Source organism: Hippocampus guttulatus, unplaced genomic scaffold, assembly GCF_054856545.1.
Source record: "Hippocampus guttulatus isolate MCC_2025c unplaced genomic scaffold, RoL_Hgut_1.0 HiC_scaffold_29, whole genome shotgun sequence".
NCBI classification, from domain to species: Eukaryota; Metazoa; Chordata; class Actinopteri; order Syngnathiformes; family Syngnathidae; genus Hippocampus; species Hippocampus guttulatus.
Genome location: NW_028233888.1, coordinates 477,501 through 487,500, shown reverse-complemented (window position 1 = coordinate 487,500; position 10,000 = coordinate 477,501).

The following is a 10,000-nucleotide window of genomic DNA, read 5'->3' as shown; positions in this document are numbered from 1 at the left end:
CAGGGGTGCAGCTGAGGGTACCAGGGGTAAGGTTGAGGGTACCAGGGGTGTTGCTGGGGGTACCAGGGGTCACCATTCATTTTCAATGGGGGAGGTACCAGGGGCAAGGCTGGGGGTACCAGGGGTGTTGCTGGGGGTACCAGGGGTAAAGAGCGGGCCGGCCCGGCGGGCGAGTGTGGCCGGAAAAGGGGCCTCTTGCTCGGATTGGGAGTTTGAAAAAATTCCCCCATTCATTTTCAATGGCAGATGTACCAGGGGTCGGTGTCCGCCAGACGGCGGTGTGGTAGGCAAAAGGCGGGCCGGCTCGGCGAGCGTGCGTGCCCGGGAAAAAGGCCTCCTTGCAGGCGTGAGCGTTTAATAATAGCGGGCCGGCCCGGCGAGCGTGCGTGCCCGGGAAAAAGGCCTCCTTGCAGGCGTGAGAGTTTAATAATAGCGGGCCGGCCCGGCGAGCGTGCGTGCCCGGGAAAAAGGCCTCCTTGCAGGCGTGAGAGTTTAATAATAGCGGGCCGGCTCGGCGAGCGTGCGTGCCCGGGAAAAAGGCCTCTTGGCCGGCGTGAGAGTTTAATAATAGCGGGCCGGCTCATCGAGCGTGCGTGCCCGGGAAAAGGGCCTCCTTGCAGGCGTGAGAGTTTAATAATAGCGGGCCGGCTCTGCGAGCGTGCGTGCCCGGGAAAAGGGCCTCTTGGCCGGCCTGAGCGTTTAATAATAGCGGGCCGGCTCATCGAGCGTGCGTGCCCGGGAAAAGGGCCTCTTGGCCGGCCTGAGCGTTTAATAATAGCGGGCCGGCCCCGCGAGCGTGCGTGCCCGGGAAAAAGGCCTCCTTGCAGGCGTGAGAGTTTAATAATAGCGGGCCGGCTCATCGAGCGTGCGTGCCCGGGAAAAGGGCCTCCTTGCAGGCGTGAGAGTTTAATAATAGCGGGCCGGCTCGGCGAGCGTGCGTGCCCGGGAAAAGGGCCTCTTGGCCGGCGTGAGAGTTTAATAATAGCGGGCCGGCCCCGCGAGCGTGCGTGCCCGGGAAAAAGGCCTCCTTGCAGGGGTGAGAGTTTAATAATAGCGGGCCGGCCCGGCGAGCGTGCGTGCCCGGGAAAAAGGCCTCCTTGCAGGCGTGAGCGTTTAATAATAGCGGACCGGCTCTGCGAGCGTGCGTGCCCGGGAAAAGGGCCTCTTGGCCGGCCTGAGCGTTTAATAATAGCGGGCCGGCCCGGCGAGCGTGCGTGCCCGGGAAAAAGGCCTCTTGGCCGGCTTGGGGGATTGAAAAAAAATCCCCCATTCATTTTCAACGGGAGGGGTCGGCGGTACCGCTTGGTGTCCGCCAGACGGCGGTGTGGTAGGCAAATGGCGGGCCTGCACGGCGAGCGTGCGTGCCCGGGAAAAAGGCCTCCTTGCAGGCGTGAGAGTTTAATAATAGCGGGCCGGCCCGGAGAGCGTGCGTGCCCGGGAAAAAGGCCTCTTGGCCGGCGTGAGAGTTTAATAATAGCGGGCCGGCCCGGCGAGCGTGCGTGCCCGGGAAAAAGGCCTCCTTGCAGGCGTGAGCGTTTAATAATAGCGGGCCGGCTCATCGAGCGTGCGTGCCCGGGAAAAGGGCCTCTTGGCCGGCGTGAGAGTTTAATAATAGCGGGCCGGCTCATCGAGCGTGCGTGCCCGGGAAAAGGGCCTCTTGGCCGGCTTGGGGGATTGAAAAAAAAATCCCCCATTCATTTTCAACGGGAGGGGTCGGCGGTACCGCTTGGTGTCCGCCAGACGGCGGTGTGGTAGGCAAATGGCGGGCCTGCACGGCGAGCGTGCGTGCCCGGGAAAAAGGCCTCCTGGCCGGCGTGAGAGTTTAATAATAGCGGGCCGGCTCTGCGAGCGTGCGTGCCCGGGAAAAAGGCCTCCTTGCAGGCGTGAGAGTTTAATAATAGCGGGCCGGCTCGGCGAGCGTGCGTGCCCGGGAAAAAGGCCTCCTTGCAGGCGTAAGAGTTTAATAATAGCGGGCCGGCTCATCGAGCGTGCGTGCCCGGGAAAAAGGCCTCTTGGCCGGCGTGAGAGTTTAATAATAGCGGGCCGGCCCGGCGAGCGTGCGTGCCCGGGAAAAAGGCCTCCTTGCAGGCGTGAGTGTTTAATAATAGCGGGCCGGCTCATCGAGCGTGCGTGCCCGGGAAAAGGGCCTCTTGGCCGGCGTGAGAGTTTAATAATAGCGGGCCGGCTCGGCGAGCGTGCGTGCCCGGGAAAAAGGCCTCCTTGCAGGCGTAAGAGTTTAATAATAGCGGGCCGGCTCATCGAGCGTGCGTGCCCGGGAAAAAGGCCTCTTGGCCGGCTTGGGGGATTGAAAAAAAATCCCCCATTCATTTTCAACGGGAGGGGTCGGCGGTACCGCTTGGTGTCCGCCAGACGGCGGTGTGGTAGGCAAATGGCGGGCCTGCACGGCGAGCGTGCGTGCCCGGGAAAAAGGCCTCCTGGCCGGCGTGAGAGTTTAATAATAGCGGGCCGGCTCTGCGAGCGTGCGTGCCCGGGAAAAAGGCCTCCTTGCAGGCGTGAGAGTTTAATAATAGCGGGCCGGCTCGGCGAGCGTGCGTGCCCGGGAAAAAGGCCTCCTTGCAGGCGTAAGAGTTTAATAATAGCGGGCCGGCTCATCGAGCGTGCGTGCCCGGGAAAAAGGCCTCTTGGCCGGCGTGAGAGTTTAATATTAGCGGGCCGGCCCGGCGAGCGTGCGTGCCCGGGAAAAAGGCCTCCTTGCAGGCGTGAGTGTTTAATAATAGCGGGCCGGCTCATCGAGCGTGCGTGCCCGGGAAAAGGGCCTCTTGGCCGGCGTGAGAGTTTAATAATAGCGGGCCGGCTCGGCGAGCGTGCGTGCCCGGGAAAAAGGCCTCCTTGCAGGCGTAAGAGTTTAATAATAGCGGGCCGGCTCATCGAGCGTGCGTGCCCGGGAAAAAGGCCTCTTGGCCGGCTTGGGGGATTGAAAAAAAAATCCCCCATTCATTTTCAACGGGAGGGGTCGGCGGTACCGCTTGGTGTCCGCCAGACGGCGGTGTGGTAGGCAAATGGCGGGCCTGCACGGCGAGCGTGCGTGCCCGGGAAAAAGGCCTCCTGGCCGGCGTGAGAGTTTAATAATAGCGGGCCGGCTCTGCGAGCGTGCGTGCCCGGGAAAAAGGCCTCCTTGCAGGCGTGAGAGTTTAATAATAGCGGGCCGGCTCGGCGAGCGTGCGTGCCCGGGAAAAAGGCCTCCTTGCAGGCGTAAGAGTTTAATAATAGCGGGCCGGCTCATCGAGCGTGCGTGCCCGGGAAAAAGGCCTCTTGGCCGGCGTGAGAGTTTAATATTAGCGGGCCGGCCCGGCGAGCGTGCGTGCCCGGGAAAAAGGCCTCCTTGCAGGCGTGAGTGTTTAATAATAGCGGGCCGGCTCATCGAGCGTGCGTGCCCGGGAAAAGGGCCTCTTGGCCGGCGTGAGAGTTTAATAATAGCGGGCCGGCTCGGCGAGCGTGCGTGCCCGGGAAAAAGGCCTCCTTGCAGGCGTAAGAGTTTAATAATAGCGGGCCGGCTCATCGAGCGTGCGTGCCCGGGAAAAAGGCCTCTTGGCCGGCTTGGGGGATTGAAAAAAAAATCCCCCATTCATTTTCAACGGGAGGGGTCGGCGGTACCGCTTGGTGTCCGCCAGACGGCGGTGTGGTAGGCAAATGGCGGGCCTGCACGGCGAGCGTGCGTGCCCGGGAAAAAGGCCTCCTGGCCGGCGTGAGAGTTTAATAATAGCGGGCCGGCTCTGCGAGCGTGCGTGCCCGGGAAAAAGGCCTCCTTGCAGGCGTGAGAGTTTAATAATAGCGGGCCGGCTCGGCGAGCGTGCGTGCCCGGGAAAAAGGCCTCTTGGCCGGCGTGAGAGTTTAATAATAGCGGGCCGGCCCGGCGAGCGTGCGTGCCCGGGAAAAAGGCCTCCTTGCAGGCGTGAGTGTTTAATAATAGCGGGCCGGCTCATCGAGCGTGCGTGCCCGGGAAAAAGGCCTCTTGGCCGGCTTGGGGGATTGTAAAAAAAAATCCCCCATTCATTTTCAACGGGAGGGGTCGGCGGTACCGCGTGGTGTCCGCCAGACGGCGGTGTGGTAGGCAAATGGCGGGCCTGCACGGCGAGCGTGCGTGCCCGGGAAAAATGCCTCCTGGCCGGCGTGAGAGTTTAATAATAGCGGGCCGGCTCATCGAGCGTGCGTGCCCGGGAAAAAGGCCTCCTTGCAGGCGTGAGAGTTTAATAATAGCGGGCCGGCTCGGCGAGCGTGCGTGCCCGGGAAAAAGGCCTCCTTGCAGGCGTAAGAGTTTAATAATAGCGGGCCGGCTCATCGAGCGTGCGTGCCCGGGAAAAAGGCCTCTTGGCCGGCTTGGGGGATTGAAAAAAAATCCCCCATTCATTTTCAACGGGAGGGGTCGGCGGTACCGCTTGGTGTCCGCCAGACGGCGGTGTGGTAGGCAAATGGCGGGCCTGCACGGCGAGCGTGCGTGCCCGGGAAAAATGCCTCCTGGCCGGCGTGAGAGTTTAATAATAGCGGGCCGGCTCGGCGAGCGTGCGTGCCCGGGAAAAAGGCCTCTTGGCCGGCGTGAGAGTTTAATAATAGCGGGCCGGCTCGGCGAGCGTGCGTGCCCGGGAAAAAGGCCTCCTTGCAGGCGTGAGAGTTTAATAATAGCGGGCCGGCTCATCGAGCGTGCGTGCCCGGGAAAAGGGCCTCTTGGCCGGCGTGAGAGTTTAATAATAGCGGGCCGGCCCGGCGAGCGTGCGTGCCCGGGAAAAAGGCCTCCTTGCAGGCGTGAGAGTTTAATAATAGCGGGCCGGCCCGGCGAGCGTGCGTGCCCGGGAAAAAGGCCTCCTTGCAGGCGTGAGAGTTTAATAATAGCGGGCCGGCTCCGCGAGCGTGCGTGGCCGGGAAAAAGGCCTCTTGGCCGGCGTGAGAGTTTAATAATAGCGGGCCGGCTCGGCGAGCGTGCGTGCCCGGGAAAAGGGCCTCTTGGCCGGCGTGAGAGTTTAATAATAGCGGGCCGGCTCATCGAGCGTGCGTGCCCGGGAAAAGGGCCTCTTGGCCGGCGTGAGAGTTTAATAATAGCGGGCCGGCTCAGCGAGCGTGCGTGCCCGGGAAAAAGGCCTCCTTGCAGGCGTGAGAGTTTAATAATAGCGGGCCGGCTCATCGAGCGTGCGTGCCCGGGAAAAGGGCCTCTTGGCCGGCGTGAGAGTTTAATAATAGCGGGCCTGAGAGTTTAATAATAGCGGGCCGGCTCGGCGAGCGTGCGTGCCCGGGAAAAGGGCCTCTTGGCCGGCGTGAGAGTTTAATAATAGCGGGCCGGCTCATCGAGCGTGCGTGCCCGGGAAAAGGGCCTCTTGGCCGGCGTGAGAGTTTAATAATAGCGGGCCGGCCCGGCGAGCGTGCGTGCCCGGGAAAAAGGCCTCCTTGCAGGCGTGAGAGTTTAATAATAGCGGGCCGGCTCGGCGAGCGTGCGTGCCCGGGAAAAAGGCCTCTTGGCCGGCGTGAGAGTTTAATAATAGCGGGCCGGCTCGGCGAGCGTGCGTGCCCGGGAAAAAGGCCTCCTTGCAGGCGTGAGAGTTTAATAATAGCGGGCCGGCTCATCGAGCGTGCGTGCCCGGGAAAAGGGCCTCTTGGCCGGCGTGAGAGTTTAATAATAGCGGGCCGGCCCGGCGAGCGTGCGTGCCCGGGAAAAAGGCCTCCTTGCAGGCGTGAGAGTTTAATAATAGCGGGCCGGCCCGGCGAGCGTGCGTGCCCGGGAAAAAGGCCTCCTTGCAGGCGTGAGAGTTTAATAATAGCGGGCCGGCTCCGCGAGCGTGCGTGGCCGGGAAAAAGGCCTCTTGGCCGGCGTGAGAGTTTAATAATAGCGGGCCGGCTCGGCGAGCGTGCGTGCCCGGGAAAAGGGCCTCTTGGCCGGCGTGAGAGTTTAATAATAGCGGGCCGGCTCATCGAGCGTGCGTGCCCGGGAAAAGGGCCTCTTGGCCGGCGTGAGAGTTTAATAATAGCGGGCCGGCTCAGCGAGCGTGCGTGCCCGGGAAAAAGGCCTCCTTGCAGGCGTGAGAGTTTAATAATAGCGGGCCGGCTCATCGAGCGTGCGTGCCCGGGAAAAGGGCCTCTTGGCCGGCGTGAGAGTTTAATAATAGCGGGCCTGAGAGTTTAATAATAGCGGGCCGGCTCGGCGAGCGTGCGTGCCCGGGAAAAGGGCCTCTTGGCCGGCGTGAGAGTTTAATAATAGCGGGCCGGCTCATCGAGCGTGCGTGCCCGGGAAAAGGGCCTCTTGGCCGGCGTGAGAGTTTAATAATAGCGGGCCGGCCCGGCGAGCGTGCGTGCCCGGGAAAAAGGCCTCCTTGCAGGCGTGAGAGTTTAATAATAGCGGGCCGGCCCGGCGAGCGTGCGTGCCCGGGAAAAAGGCCTCCTTGCAGGCGTGAGAGTTTAATAATAGCGGGCCGGCTCCGCGAGCGTGCGTGGCCGGGAAAAAGGCCTCTTGGCCGGCGTGAGAGTTTAATAATAGCGGGCCGGCTCGGCGAGCGTGCGTGCCCGGGAAAAGGGCCTCTTGGCCGGCGTGAGAGTTTAATAATAGCGGGCCGGCTCATCGAGCGTGCGTGCCCGGGAAAAGGGCCTCTTGGCCGGCGTGAGAGTTTAATAATAGCGGGCCGGCCCGGCGAGCGTGCGTGCCCGGGAAAAAGGCCTCCTTGCAGGCGTGAGAGTTTAATAATAGCGGGCCGGCTCCGCGAGCGTGCGTGGCCGGGAAAAAGGCCTCTTGGCCGGCGTGAGAGTTTAATAATAGCGGGCCGGCTCATCGAGCGTGCGTGCCCGGGAAAAGGGCCTCTTGGCCGGCGTGAGAGTTTAATAATAGCGGGCCGGCTCATCGAGCGTGCGTGCCCGGGAAAAGGGCCTCTTGGCCGGCGTGAGAGTTTAATAATAGCGGGCCGGCCCGGCGAGCGTGCGTGCCCGGGAAAAAGGCCTCCTTGCAGGCGTGAGAGTTTAATAATAGCGGGCCGGCCCGGCGAGCGTGCGTGCCCGGGAAAAAGGCCTCCTTGCAGGCGTGAGAGTTTAATAATAGCGGGCCGGCCCGGCGAGCGTGCGTGCCCGGGAAAAAGGCCTCCTTGCAGGCGTGAGAGTTTAATAATAGCGGGCCGGCCCGGCGAGCGTGCGTGCCCGGGAAAAAGGCCTCCTTGCAGGCGTGAGAGTTTAATAATAGCGGGCCGGCTCCGCGAGCGTGCGTGCCCGGGAAAAAGGCCTCCTTGCAGGCGTGAGAGTTCAATAATAGCGGGCCGGCCCGGCGAGCGTGCGTGCCCGGGAAAAAGGCCTCCTTGCAGGCGTGAGAGTTTAATAATAGCGGGCCGGCCCGGCGAGCGTGCGTGCCCGGGAAAAAGGCCTCTTGGCCGGCGTGAGAGTTTAATAATAGCGGGCCGGCCCCGCGAGCGTGCGTGCCCGGGAAAAAGGCCTCCTTGCAGGGGTGAGAGTTTAATAATAGCGGGCCGGCCCGGCGAGCGTGCGTGCCCGGGAAAAAGGCCTCTTGGCCGGCGTGGGAGATTGAAAAAATTCCCCCATTCATTTTCAATGGCGGGGGTACCAGGGGTAGAGCTGGGGGTACCAGGGGTAAAGAGCGGGCCGGCCCGGCGTGCGAGTTTGGCCGGAAAAGAGGCCTCTTGGTCGGATTGGGAGATTGAAAAAATTCCCCCATTCATTTTCAATGGCGGGGGTACCAGGGGTAGAGCTGGGGGTACCAGGGGTAAAGAGCGGGCCGGCCCGGCGTGCGAGTTTGGCCGGAAAAGAGGCCTCTTGGTCGGATTGGGAGATTGAAAAAATTCCCCCATTCATTTTCAATGGCGGGGGTACCAGGGGTAGAGCTGGGGGTACCAGGGGTAAAGAGCGGGCCGGCCCGGCGTGCGAGTGTGGCCGGGAAAGAGCCCTCCTGGCCGGCCTGGGAGATTGAAAAAAATTCCCCCATTCATTTTCAATGGCGGGGGTACCAGGGGTAAAGAGCGGGCCGGCCCAGCGTGCGAGTTTGGCCGGGAAAGGGGCCTCCTGGCCGGCCTGGGGGATTAAAAAAATTCCCCCATTCATTTTCAATGGCGGGGGTACCAGGGGTAGCAGTACCGATTTTGGTCGTTAGGGGCGCTGTAGTAGGTAAACCAGATATGCGGAGTTAGGGGGTCAAGAAGGCGAAAGGCTTAGAAAGTGACCGTTCACCAAAATACTTTCCGAAACGTATATAGGGGGGCATGTGTCGGACGAGTCACCATGCTTTCTCGATGCTGGAGGTACCAGGGGCACAAAGTTGGCCGGGAAAGATGCCTCTTAGGCGGATTGAAAGCATGAGAAAATGCCCCCCATTCATTTTCAATGGCGGAGAGCGGGCCGGCCCCGCAGCCGAGTGTGGCCGGCGGAGAGGCGTCTCGGTCGGATGAATGAAGCGTGGAGCCGGCCTCTGACGGCGGAGCTCCGCACTTTCGAATATTTTCTATCTCCCCCTCCGGGCGGCCGACGGCAGTTGGGAAGGCCGCCCGAGAGGCGCCCGGGGCGGATACCTCGGGCGAAAAGCCGGCCTCCGACGGCGGAGCTCCGCACTTTCGAATATTTTCTATTTCCCCCTCCGGGCGGCCGACGGCAGTTGGGAAGGCCGCCCGAGAGGCGCCCGGGGCGGATACCTCGGGCGAAAAGCCGGCCTCTGACGGCGGAGCTCCGCACTTTCGAATATTTTCTATCTCCCCCTCCGGGCGGCCGACGGCAGTTGGGAAGGCCGCCCGAGAGGCGCCCGGGGCGGATACCTCGGGCGAAAAGCCGGCCTCTGACGGCGGAGCTCCGCACTTTCGAATATTTTCTATTTCCCCCTCCGGGCGGCCGACGGCAGTTGGGAAGGCCGCCCGAGAGGCGCCCGGGGCGGATACCTCGGGCGAAAAGCCGGCCTCTGACGGCGGAGCTCCGCACTTTCGAATATTTTCTATTTCCCCCTCCGGGCGGCCGACGGCAGTTGGGAAGGCCGCCCGAGAGGCGCCCGGGGCGGATACCTCGGGCGAAAAGCCGGCCTCTGACGGCGGAGCTCCGCACTTTCGAATATTTTCTATTTCCCCCTCCGGGCGGCCGACGGCAGTTGGGAAGGCCGCCCGAGAGGCGCCCGGGGCGGATACCTCGGGCGAAAAGCCGGCCTCTGACGGCGGAGCTCCGCACTTTCGAATATTTTCTATTTCCCCCTCCGGGCGGCCGACGGCAGTTGGGAAGGCCGCCCGAGAGGCGCCCCGGGGCGGATACCTCGGGCGAAAAGCCGGCCTCTGACGGCGGAGCTCCGCACTTTCGAATATTTTCAATTTCCCCCTCCGGGCGGCCGACGGCAGTTGGGAAGGTCGCCCGAGAGGCGCCCCGGGGCGGATACCCCGGGCGAAAAGCCGGCCTCTGACGGCGGAGCTCCGCACTTTCGAATATTTTCTATTTCCCCCTCCGGGCGGCTGACGGCAGGTGGGAAGGCCGCCCATTCATTTTCAATGGCGGAGGTACCAGGGGTGCCGCTGAGGGTACCAGGGGTGCCGCTGAGGGTACCAGGGGTGCAGCTGAGGGTACCAGGGGTGCCGCTGAGGGTACCAGGGGTGCCGCTGAGGGTACCAGGGGTACGGCTGAGGGTACCAGGGGTGCCGCTGAGGGTACCAGGGGTGCCGCTGAGGGTACCAGGGGTGCCGCTGAGGGTACCAGGGGTGCCGCTGAGGGTACCAGGGGTTCGGCTGAGGGTACCAGGGGTACGGCTGAGGGTACCAGGGGTGCCGCTGAGGGTACCAGGGGTGCCGCTGAGGGTACCAGGGGTGCGGCTGAGGGTACCAGGGGTAAGGCTGAGGGTACCAGGGGTGCCGCTGAGGGTACCAGGGGTGCGGCTGAGGGTACCAGGGGTAAGGCTGAGGGTACCAGGGGTAAGGCTGAGGGTACCAGGGGTAAGGCTGAGGGTACCAGGGGTACGGCTGGAGGTACCAGGGGTAAGGCTGGAGGTACCAGGGGTAAGGCTGGAGGTACCAGGGGTAAGGCTGGAGGTACCAGGGGT